The following is a 10,441-nucleotide window of genomic DNA, read 5'->3' on the forward strand; positions in this document are numbered from 1 at the left end:
GGATTGACTGCGGTTTCACTCAAGGGGTTGGCTTTATAGACTACTAATGGTTGGTGGTAGATAGGTGGAGTAATAAAACAGCCCAGTCTAGGCCCACAATGTGTACATAATGGTTTTAGGCCCAAAAACATACTAGTTCAGCATTGCTACTTTCAGGAAAATAACCTAAAGAAATAAAACAGTTCTTCACTGCATTACTTAAGATAGATAGGTTCTTAACAGTACAATAACATAAGCCAGACTTAGCAAAGTTTCTCCACCACTCTAGTTACCATAACTTAAACAGTTCATATAGGACTGCACAAAATATACTCCTACCATCATCTTGCAAGGCCTGTTATATGTGTAGGACACCTTACTTACTTAACCACCATTGTCCAAATCTTCAAGCCTCCAGTATGGCCTTGATTTTCTCAAGCTTTTCCTTGCTCCCATGGCCAGCATTCAGCAGATCAGCAACTACTTTCTCAAGCTCTATCTTCTCTTGTGCAAGAAGATCCATGTCCACCTTTTTCTCTTTCATTGCCTTCTTGGTGTTGTGAATTATGTCTGCCTGGGCCTGAAGGATACACCTCTGTTCTTTTGCTAGCCTTAGCTTCTCCATCTTCATCTCCAGCTCTAGCTCTTCCTTCTGCTTCTCAAATTTCTCAGCATCCATTGCTTTTTGGTAGTCAATCTTGCCAACACCATCCTGCCAGTCAAACATCTTGCTAACATCATCAACCATTTTATGATACTTAGTGTAGAGCAGATCATAGTCCTTCTTCAACTTGGCAACCTCATCCTCATATGCATGCTTGTCTTGAATCCTTCCAAGGTTTTGCTCATGGAACATTTCCCACAACTTGATGAGGCAGTTCTTAAGTACATCAGGACAGGCAGGATCAACCCACTGAACTACACCACAATTCACACCTCCCTGTAGTTTGATCAGAGAACACATACTTCAGAAAATGCATAAATTCAGTTCTAACTTCAATTCAAAAAGAGGATTGGTACACAAGGAGGACATGTAACCATAAATTCAGTACTAAATTCAGTTCAAACAGAGTTAATGTACAAATTCAGTAACCACTGGGCATAACTGAATCCACTAGGCATAACTGAATCCACCCAGCATACTCAATTACTCACCTGAACAGGGCATCCATAGAACCTCCTCCCAGTGTTAGCACCTTCAAAAGCAACACACTTCCTAGGCTTCATATCGTGCAGAGTACACTTGGCAACTTCCTCCATGGGAGCACCACACCAGAGTGGCTCAGGGATGGTGTCAGGTGTGTCCTACATGCAGTAAAAGGTAGATCAGAACCAATGCATCAACTAGTTCAACTTGAGTCAAGCTTTGCCTTGCTCAAGGTCAGATCAGACATCACAGTGCCATCCATACCCTAGATCAAAACTAATAGATAACCAAACCAAACGAATCCATCCATACAAATATACAACTCATCAACCTTCATTCTCAAATTGATTCAACCCTAATCCTAACCCTAGATAATGACAGAGAGGAGGAGGATGAGGATTACAAAGTACTCCATGTCCATCAGGTTGCCCCTCATGTTGTCGTCGGAGCTCTCATCCCCATCATTCCAAGAAGGCATCCTGGCCGGCGACGAGGAACTGAGGTGGTCGGCGACGATGGAGAGCTCGTCCAGGGGAAACAGGGCGAGGGGGGAGAGTGAGAGTGAGTGAGCGCGAGGGAGACAGAGTGAGGGGGCGGCCGTTTTGACCTGGTCGGGACGGCCCGTGCGCCCTAACGGCCGTCACCCGCGCGCCGTGAGCACTGTGGCCGACAAAACCCTGACGGGCGGGCCCCACATGTCATAACCCAGTTAAAACTTAACCGTTCGGCCACTTGGGTTTTTTGGAACAGCCAGCTACTTTTGTGATAGTTTTTTGAAAAATTAAAAAAAACGGTAGTTTTTCGGAACGATAGCCCGTAATGTGGTAGTTTTTTGCTATTCACTCCACTGGTAGCAGTAGTATAAAACTCAGCATGCAGCTAACAAAACTCGGCCTGTCCAAAAGTTGCTAACGACTAACATGGTGTATCAATGTGTATAAAATTCACTTTGACTCACTATTTCTTCTACTTAAATTTTGACCTCTGTTTCGTCTAACCACCACACGTACTCATATGCCGTCCGGATATAGTCTTAAACTTCTGATAAGCATGCCATCGACTTCCGGACATAGCAACGGCAACCATATGCACGGTTGTTGAAATGAGGAAGCTTCCCTCGTGGTGGGAAAATTGACATTAAAGTAGATTATGTTCCTTGGTGCATGACAGCACCGTGCTAGCCAAGCTAGTACGGGAACTTAGCTATGGGTGTGATGTGCTCAACACAACAGAGATCCAATTATTTTTGGCCACAAGATCTCTGATTGGTGGCCCAAATCCGACACAATTGTAAGTTTATTGTTTCACTCTGCTAATATAGCATTATGTGCGGATAATGATGCAGCTTGGATCGATGGAGATCCTAGCTTAGCTTTAGTGTTGTACAGCAAGTCCACGGAAGAGAAGAAGATCTGATGGCGCAAGCAGGGGCTATAGAATACCTGCATCGGTGCGCTCTCCATTTATTTTGGAAGAACACGTAGATACACCAGGATCCATGTTCACTTCATAATGCGATGTCGTGGCATTGGCTTGATTTGTCCGCTACCGAAACTGGGACAGGTTAATGCAGTATTAGGTGCTAATCTAACATATAAAAGCTGCTAGATTACCCGCCCATCTGAAGCCACCGCGTGCGCCACGCTCGTTCGGCCGCCCAATTTTTTACTGTCACTCCGCTTTTGGCTGCTGGCGTGTGGTGGGCCGTCCGTTTTTTTCACGTTCATGACTGTCTCCACAGTGAATGACGAGTGGGCCTCGTTACAAGTCGGGTCAAGAGAATGGCGTGGCTCTCGTCCAATTCTGTGTAACAGAAGCAACAAGCCCTAGATCAACGAGGGGTAAAAGGGAAAAAGTAACGCAGCAGCCTTATCTCCTCGCTCACTCCCTCCTCTCTCTCCCACGCCGCCCCTTCCCTCTCCCCGCTCGTCTCCTCATCTCCTCTTTCCTCGACGCCGGCTCCCCTGCTTGCCTCCCCGACCTGGGCCAGAGCCTCGCCGGTCGCTCCCCCCAGCCGGCGCCCACTAGCTGCTTGCGTGGAGGGGAGCTTCTCCGATGGCGACGGCGACCACCATCCAGGCCTCCTTGCTCACCTTGGAGATGCAGAGGAGGAGGAGCCGCGCCTGCGGGAGCTCTCCACGGAGGAGGAGATTTCGTGGCGGTGGTGCGGAGCGTACGGCAGTGGAGGGGCTGGAGAGACCGGGCCCACATCGCTGAAGCAGTGGGCGTGGAGCAGGGGAGGATGAGGGCGATGGGCATGAGGGAAGGAGCAGCGAGGTCGGAGTTCCAGGGGATGCCGGCCGTCGTCACATGTCCCCAGTGTAGGTTGCCCATCTGCGGCCAGAGTTATCTTCCTCCCCAGTTTTCACTCCTCGTTTATTGTTTTTCTAAACATATGTGTGCAGATCTGAGGAACAAAAAGAAGGGGATGAATCTTGAGGAAGAGCTTGGCTAAGAACAAGGTGATATCTCTCTCTCTCTCCATCCCTCTCAATTTAAATCCAGTTTCATGTTCTTTCCTCCCCAGTTTTTGATTTATTGTTTTTTTAAACATATGTGTGCAGATCTGAGGAACAAAAATAAGGGGATGAATCTTGAGGAAGAGCTTGGATAAGAACAAGGTGATCTCTCTCTCTCTCTCTCTCTCTGAATTTAAGTCCAGTTTCATCGTTCTTTATTGATGCTATTTCTCGTGGGATATTCAGGAGTTGAGAACATATATTTTGTAGGTGTTCGTAATGGCAACGGTTGTAATCAACGATGAGAAAAAGGGGCTGAGATTGGATTTGTACTAGGCATGTTCCTCATCTCTCTCAGTCCTTGTTCCTATCCCCACCCTGATGTAACTGTTTCTTCACAACTGTTGGATGTGTCTTAGGAGATAAATGCCATGAATTGTTTAGATTCTTGTTGAGCTAACCACTAACAAATTGTTTGTCCCCTTGTTAAAGCTAATCATAGTAATATCTGGTAATCGTCCCAGTCAAAAAAAAATATCTGGTAATCGTCCGGCTGATGTGTATGGTGGCAACCAAATTCATGTTGATGAACTGAATCAAATCTGTAGTAAAGTTAGTGTTAAATCACACATGTGTACATTCAGGTTCAATACACTCGAGCAGTTTTGTCACATCTGTGGATTTAGTATGACAAGAAAATTACTTGGAAACCCTCTTCTTCATGTCCAGCGGCCGACGCAGCTCTCGTGCCCTCCCAGCGCTGCCGGTCGGGAGCTTCTCCATCCTACGCCGCTGCCTCGTATCGGCTATGCGAAGGAGGGCGGCGAGCAGCAGGAGCTCACCGCGTGCGTGGAGTTGTGTGGACTCCCTGCACCGCAGCTGCCTCTTTGCCATTGCTGCGATGCCTCACCGGCCATGGATCTGCTGCAGATGGAGAGCCAACGGGGCCGCCGCCGATGGGAAGTGCGAATAGAGAAAGGATGTGGTCGTCGCCATCGCAAGAAGGTTTGCCCCCTGACAGACCGTGCACTGTTGTCGCGGGTGCTGCAGCAGTCTTGCTCCTTCCTGGAGCCTTCCTCCTCTCACACCGCCTCTTTGGCGACCCCTGTAGGTTCATGGTTTTACTCCTGGAGTGGTGTATTCCTTGATGATATGTTGATGCGGTCCGCTTGGTGTTCTTGTTTGCTGTTCTTACTTGACAATAGAGAAAAGAAATATCATCTTTGAAATGCTTGGAATCGATAGATCATTCATGCCGTGGTTGGATGCAAATTAAGAACTATTGGTATAAGTTTTGTTTTCTTGGTCGGACTTTGTTCATTTGATTGTCTTAGTGCAGTCACACGTGCACACTTTTTGCAGGCATCAGTGAAGATTTGGGCAGTAGCTAGGGAGGGATTGCTGGAGTGGAAACATGGCAAGAACCGGAAAGAGCTCAAGATTTTGCTACTACCTTGCTAATAAATTTGTGAGGTAATTCAGCTAGCTACATGTGTGTTTGTTTCTGCTATACCAAGGTCATTATTCTGATTTAGAAAATAGAAACATGAATTCTGATTTAAGAGTCTAATAGCAAATGTTGGTAGCATTAATAGAATGTGCATTGTACGCACAAGCTAATAGTAGAGTTTAATTCTTCTCAAGTAGCGGTTGTTGATGTAGACTTGAACTAATTAATAAGGCAGGTATCAAGTAGTGATATCGTCCACAATCGATGGACGACTAATATTCTTGAGCAGGCTCACAGAGCGAGAGACGAACCTGGGCTGACCGGGACCCTTCTAAAACTGTTGTACGTGGGCAAATTAACCGAGTTTTAGCTGGGAGAGTTAATGGGAAAGCACGAGTATATCTATGATTCTGATCTGTATAAAAGAACTACATAGGATCATTTTTGTTCTTATTTTTAAGACATGCATGATCATCCTAGGCATTTTGCTGACAAATAAAAACCTGAAACTAATTTCTATTTAACATAAACTCTAATATCTATACTATGCAGACATTTTAGACATGTATATTGGCTCACCAACAATTTGTTTTCTGTTGAAATGAATGGTAATACTTGATTTTAAATTTCCTAAATCTTTATTATTCTTCTGTTGCAATATAATATAACGAGGCATGGTCAGCAGGAAACCTAATTCTCCGTGAACATGCGCAAAAGAGTCAACTTTTAGTTCTTTTAGAATTTTTGTTCTTTCCTTAGAGTTCATGAGAATTATTTGTAGACGGTGTTGTGATGCCCCAGTACTTGTGTGATGATATTCTTCTGACTCTTGCAATGTCCTATGCTGACAAATACAAATGCTCTGCTCTATTTGATGCTATAATTGTTCATTTTGAATCCATTGCCTCTTTGTAATGGTAAACCAGAGTCCCTTGACAGTTCGTTGGTCATCTTCTTCTCATGACAGAACTGGCAAGATGTCATGATGGAACAATATCTTTTCTGCATGTAGTAAATTATTTTCTTATTAGTTTAGATCCGTTAACTGCACTATATTTTTAGGAGGTGTCACACTAAGAATTTCATAGTTGGATTTTGATGTTCCAGGTTGCTTTATGGAAGTATTTACAGGCTTGCCATGACAAGGTATTTTATTAGTTTGTTATCTCCCTTTCCATAGACTTTTTACATTCTACTCTGGTTATTAAGTACGTATACATATAAAGTGTGCTCTATTGCTTAACTAAATTCTGGACTTCAGGTATACTACCTGACAATGCACCCCGTGTTGATAAAAATAATATTGGGATGCACCACATACTGATTCACAAAGTTTAGGTCTGTTTCCTTGGAGATTCACAAACAAGTGATGTAGAATTGGAAAATAGTGATGTAGAATTGATCCGAATTTTAAACAGACCTGCCCCTGAATTTTAAACAGACCTGCACCTGGGTTTTTAACTGCCTTTTCTGTATCTTATTATTTTACAGGAATGCATCAATAATCTTGGTATAAAATTTATTTGGATGGTTCAGAACCTTCAGATGGCATGGCTGAGATATAGTTTGTTGTATTCAGTTTTTTTTTCATCGTCACAGGTTTGCAAATTTTGGTTCTACTGCCAGTGCATACTTTATGTTTCCATTTCCATCAATTCATCTTGTAGAATATCTGTGACCCTCGACGTTGGTTTGGAAGTTCGGTTCAGTCATAGCCTAATTTTTGGGTCTTCGCAAAAAAAGGCCTAATTTTTGGGATTTAGTAATTGCGGCCTGTTGTTAGTATGCGAGTGTACATACAAACGATTAGCACTATATTTACTTTGATTTATTTGTTGTGATTAAGAGCAGAAGCTCTACTCATCTAGGACGAGGTCTATGACAAGGAAAGTTAATGTAAAAAATCAAAATTGTGTGTTTGTGTGGTTAATACTCACTTCATTTTGATATATTTGTCTTCTAATAACCCACCGTGCACAGGACAGACCATGCAAGCATCAACTTATCAAGAAATGACTTATTAACCTATTAAAAGACCATACCGGAACCACCTATGGCATAACCTTTTCAAAACATTTAAGTAGGGGTGGGCAATAGAAGCGTTGTAGTAACTGCTCGCTTGTTGAACGGACAAACATTTTGACGATGACTCTTGCTTTCATGGATATACAGAGATAAATGGATGGATGTTGCAAATACAGTAGAAATCATGGGTGCAACAATTTTTATGTCCATGTTTTTCTTTTTGTCTGATTGTGTATGTATACTGGTTACAGGGCACTATTTGCGTAGAATTTACTTGACCTGTAGGAACTGGCTCTACTATCTAGCTTTTAAATGTAATAAATCTAGAAGGCAATGGAGCATTACTGTCTTTCCCTCTTTCTACATAAGCAAGAAAGTTGTGACTTGGATTCTGGACATGAATCTTCTTAACCTGTTGAAGCAAAAAACTATAGATGCAGAGTCCAATTAGTTGTCCTTTGTGCATACACAAGAAAGTGGAATTTGGAGTCTGAACATGAATCCTTGAGACTGATGGCCAGAAACAGAACACAACATGATGACCTTGAGTGAGACCCTTCTTCACATGTGACTGCTCTCTTTTGGAATACCAGCCATGCGTGACATGTTTAGTAGAACAGATTGTGTCGTACGTCTGGTAGTTGTTGTTGCCTATACAGAGTGTGATGATCTGAGGGTGTGAACTATTTTTTGTGCAAAATACTTGTTATATAAACTATATGGATGGAGTTACGGGACATTAAGAAAAGATATGAGAAAGAATATAGAGTGTGAAATTTTCTATATAAATTACTTGTTATATAAAAGTTGAATCTCACGGTCCAACTTTTTAGAACTATGCCACAACTTTTATGAGGCCATAAGTTTTTCTTTTGAAATCTGCAGGTTATATGATTTGTACATGGCGGTGTTACTGAACAGAAGGAGGTAATTTCTTCGCTCTTTCTATTGATTAATATTGTTCTTCACTCTTTCTAAACTATTGAATTTATTAATATTATTCTTGCACAAATTAATTAATGATTATATCATCTTTTGGTCACTCGAGTAAGATAGAACATGATGATCCTCTCTTAATTTGGTTTCTCCTCCGCTGAAGAATATAGGAATCACCAGCAGCCCTTCTCGTGAGCACCATGTCTATGAACTCATCTCCATGCTTACTATCCTTCTATAAACTGGGGGTATCCATGTGTTGCTAATAAGGCATTTTCCATTCTTTGTTTTTCAATTCTGTATCAGTAGTTCCGAGGAAGTGCTCAACCTAGACGTTGTTGGCCGAAGGAGGGGCGGAGCAGGTGCCAGTCAAGTAGGCGGCTCAATGGGTGGGAGATGGCAGCTGCCGATCTCACACGGCTCATGCGCCCCGCGACCCTCCCCTCCCCGGCTAAGTAGGAGGTTCGAGGGCAGCGACTAAGGAAGGAGCACATCGGCGATGAGGGCTAGCAATAGCAAGACAATTGCCAGGTGCAGTCGATATGCCGCCACGTCGGCCCTTCACGCGCGCCCGCCAGGGTCGGGACCTTTTTCAGAGCAATGCGTAGTGTTTCCTTTATTGTTGTTGTTTGTGATGTCCTTGATATTCCTTTGCCATATGATTTTTGATCATTTTCTCGCTCATTCCTAGAGGAGCGCTATGGATAATATGATTGAGATGACTAAGATACATGCTTTTTGTTTACTTGGCATCTCCTTCTCTTAATTTTTCTACAACCCTTCCTTTACATGCTGGTATGTTTTGTTGCCAGGCTCAGATCGGCGAGACCCGTGCCAATGCACGAGGTACAATATTGGTTAATTTTCCATCTCCAATCAGATTAATGGTTTGCATGCAGACCAAGCCCAGTGTTTTATGGTGTTCTTATTCCTGATTTAGTTGTACATTTGACTTTTAGTTTCTTCATAGATAATAAAGTAGTGGCAGATGAACCAGTAAGTTATCTGTGCCCATTCTTTGCTGTAAGCATTAAATTTGATCTCTGCTTTTACTTTCAATGTGTTATCCGTACCCCTATTTTTTGTGGCTAATTATTATGGTGTTCTTATTCCTGATTTAGTTGTACATTTGACTTTTAGTTTCTTCATAGATAATAAAGTAGTGGCAGATGAACCAATAAGTTATCTGTGCCCATTCTTTGTTGTAAGCATTAAATTTGCTCTCTGCTTTTACTTTCAATGTGTTATCCGTACCCCTGTTTTTTGTGGCTAATTATTATGTCCTATCAACATATGCAGAGTCCATGGTATCATACGATTTGAAGTTGAAAAAATCATGCTATGGGTGATACGGAAAAGTCATTGCCTTCTTTGCTGGAACATTTCCTAAGATGATCTAAGGTAATTATTTTAGTCACCATGTCATTTATATGCTAAATTCAGTGCGTTGACAACTAGAGATCGCTTCCTTTTTTGTGTATTGATCATTTCAGTACGATTGTTTGATACACTGCCGACATCATTTTGCTTTCTTCTTGCTTGTTATTTCATTTATTTCCTCCAGCAAGTGGATGGCTATTTCCACTGCTTCAAGTGTTGTTTTGGCTCTAATTGTGTGTATGGCATCTTGGCCTTCTTAGGTGAAGCATTTATGAATATCCTCGCTGATCTATGGATCTATCATTGTAAGAGTCGATAATATATGGTGAGCTGCCTCACACCATCATTTGGTCTTTGTGGCATTTGAGTTGGCAAATTTGTTGGATTCATGCGATTAGGCATGGTAAGTGCTCAGAGACCTCATAGCTCTATAAATTTTGCTTCCAAAAGTTCTGAATCTTTTCTGTGCTTGGTCCTCTCATTGGTGAGAGTAGCCATGTAAATCAATCTGCAATGGGAAATGGGAGTTTGCAAACTACCGGAGTCTAATTGCTGAGGGACGAGGTTCGTAACTGAGGGTCATGTGCAGAGCTGGAGGAAGAAGTTGCGAGGCTTGGAACTCTCCTTGTGAAGGGCTCAGGGACAACAGTGAGGACAATGCCTCTTTAGTTGTAGTTGTGATACTCCTGATGTGCAAGTAAACATTCCTGTGATACTGCTTATGCTAAAATGTTGGTTGTTAGTACAGAGGTGGTGACATTATTTGGTTCTCTGATATTGATTTCATGATTTGTAATATAATCCACATTGCATTATCTTTCCAGTAACATCTCCTACTTATGCACTACTAACATTCTTTCTAATTCGGTTCTTGCGCCATTGGCGCAACCGGGTCATCTAGTTGAGTTAATTAATGGGGTATTGAGTACTGTCGATCTGATTGTCATGATGGTCCAACCTGTTTTTGGCACTACCACTACATATACCTAGTGGTTATGTTAATAGTTTGGGGCTAATTAGGTTAGATTGTTACAGTTTTCAGAGAAATCTTGCGACATTTGCTTC

General features: G+C 42.5%; 1 long non-coding RNA gene across 23 annotated transcripts; it reads left to right on the top strand.

The window, feature by feature from the left end:
* Positions 1-2,992: 2,992 nt before the first annotated feature.
* On the top strand, positions 2,993-10,203 carry LOC123187376 (uncharacterized). Of its 23 annotated transcripts, none has more exons than XR_006493984.1 (12): positions 2,993-3,447; positions 3,532-3,588; positions 3,691-3,747; positions 4,948-5,058; positions 6,143-6,181; positions 6,527-6,634; positions 7,946-7,987; positions 8,109-8,187; positions 8,303-9,019; positions 9,296-9,397; positions 9,637-9,779; positions 9,871-10,203. It is a non-coding gene; the product is annotated as an uncharacterized lncRNA (long non-coding RNA). The 23 variants fall into 23 exon arrangements; XR_006493985.1 differs by having other exon boundaries at positions 8,117-8,187; XR_006493983.1 differs by having other exon boundaries at positions 2,994-3,447; positions 8,113-8,187.
* The last annotated feature ends 238 nt before the right edge of the window (positions 10,204-10,441 follow it).

This window comes from Triticum aestivum, chromosome 2A (assembly GCF_018294505.1).
Source record: "Triticum aestivum cultivar Chinese Spring chromosome 2A, IWGSC CS RefSeq v2.1, whole genome shotgun sequence".
Classification (NCBI taxonomy): Eukaryota; Viridiplantae; Streptophyta; class Magnoliopsida; order Poales; family Poaceae; genus Triticum; species Triticum aestivum.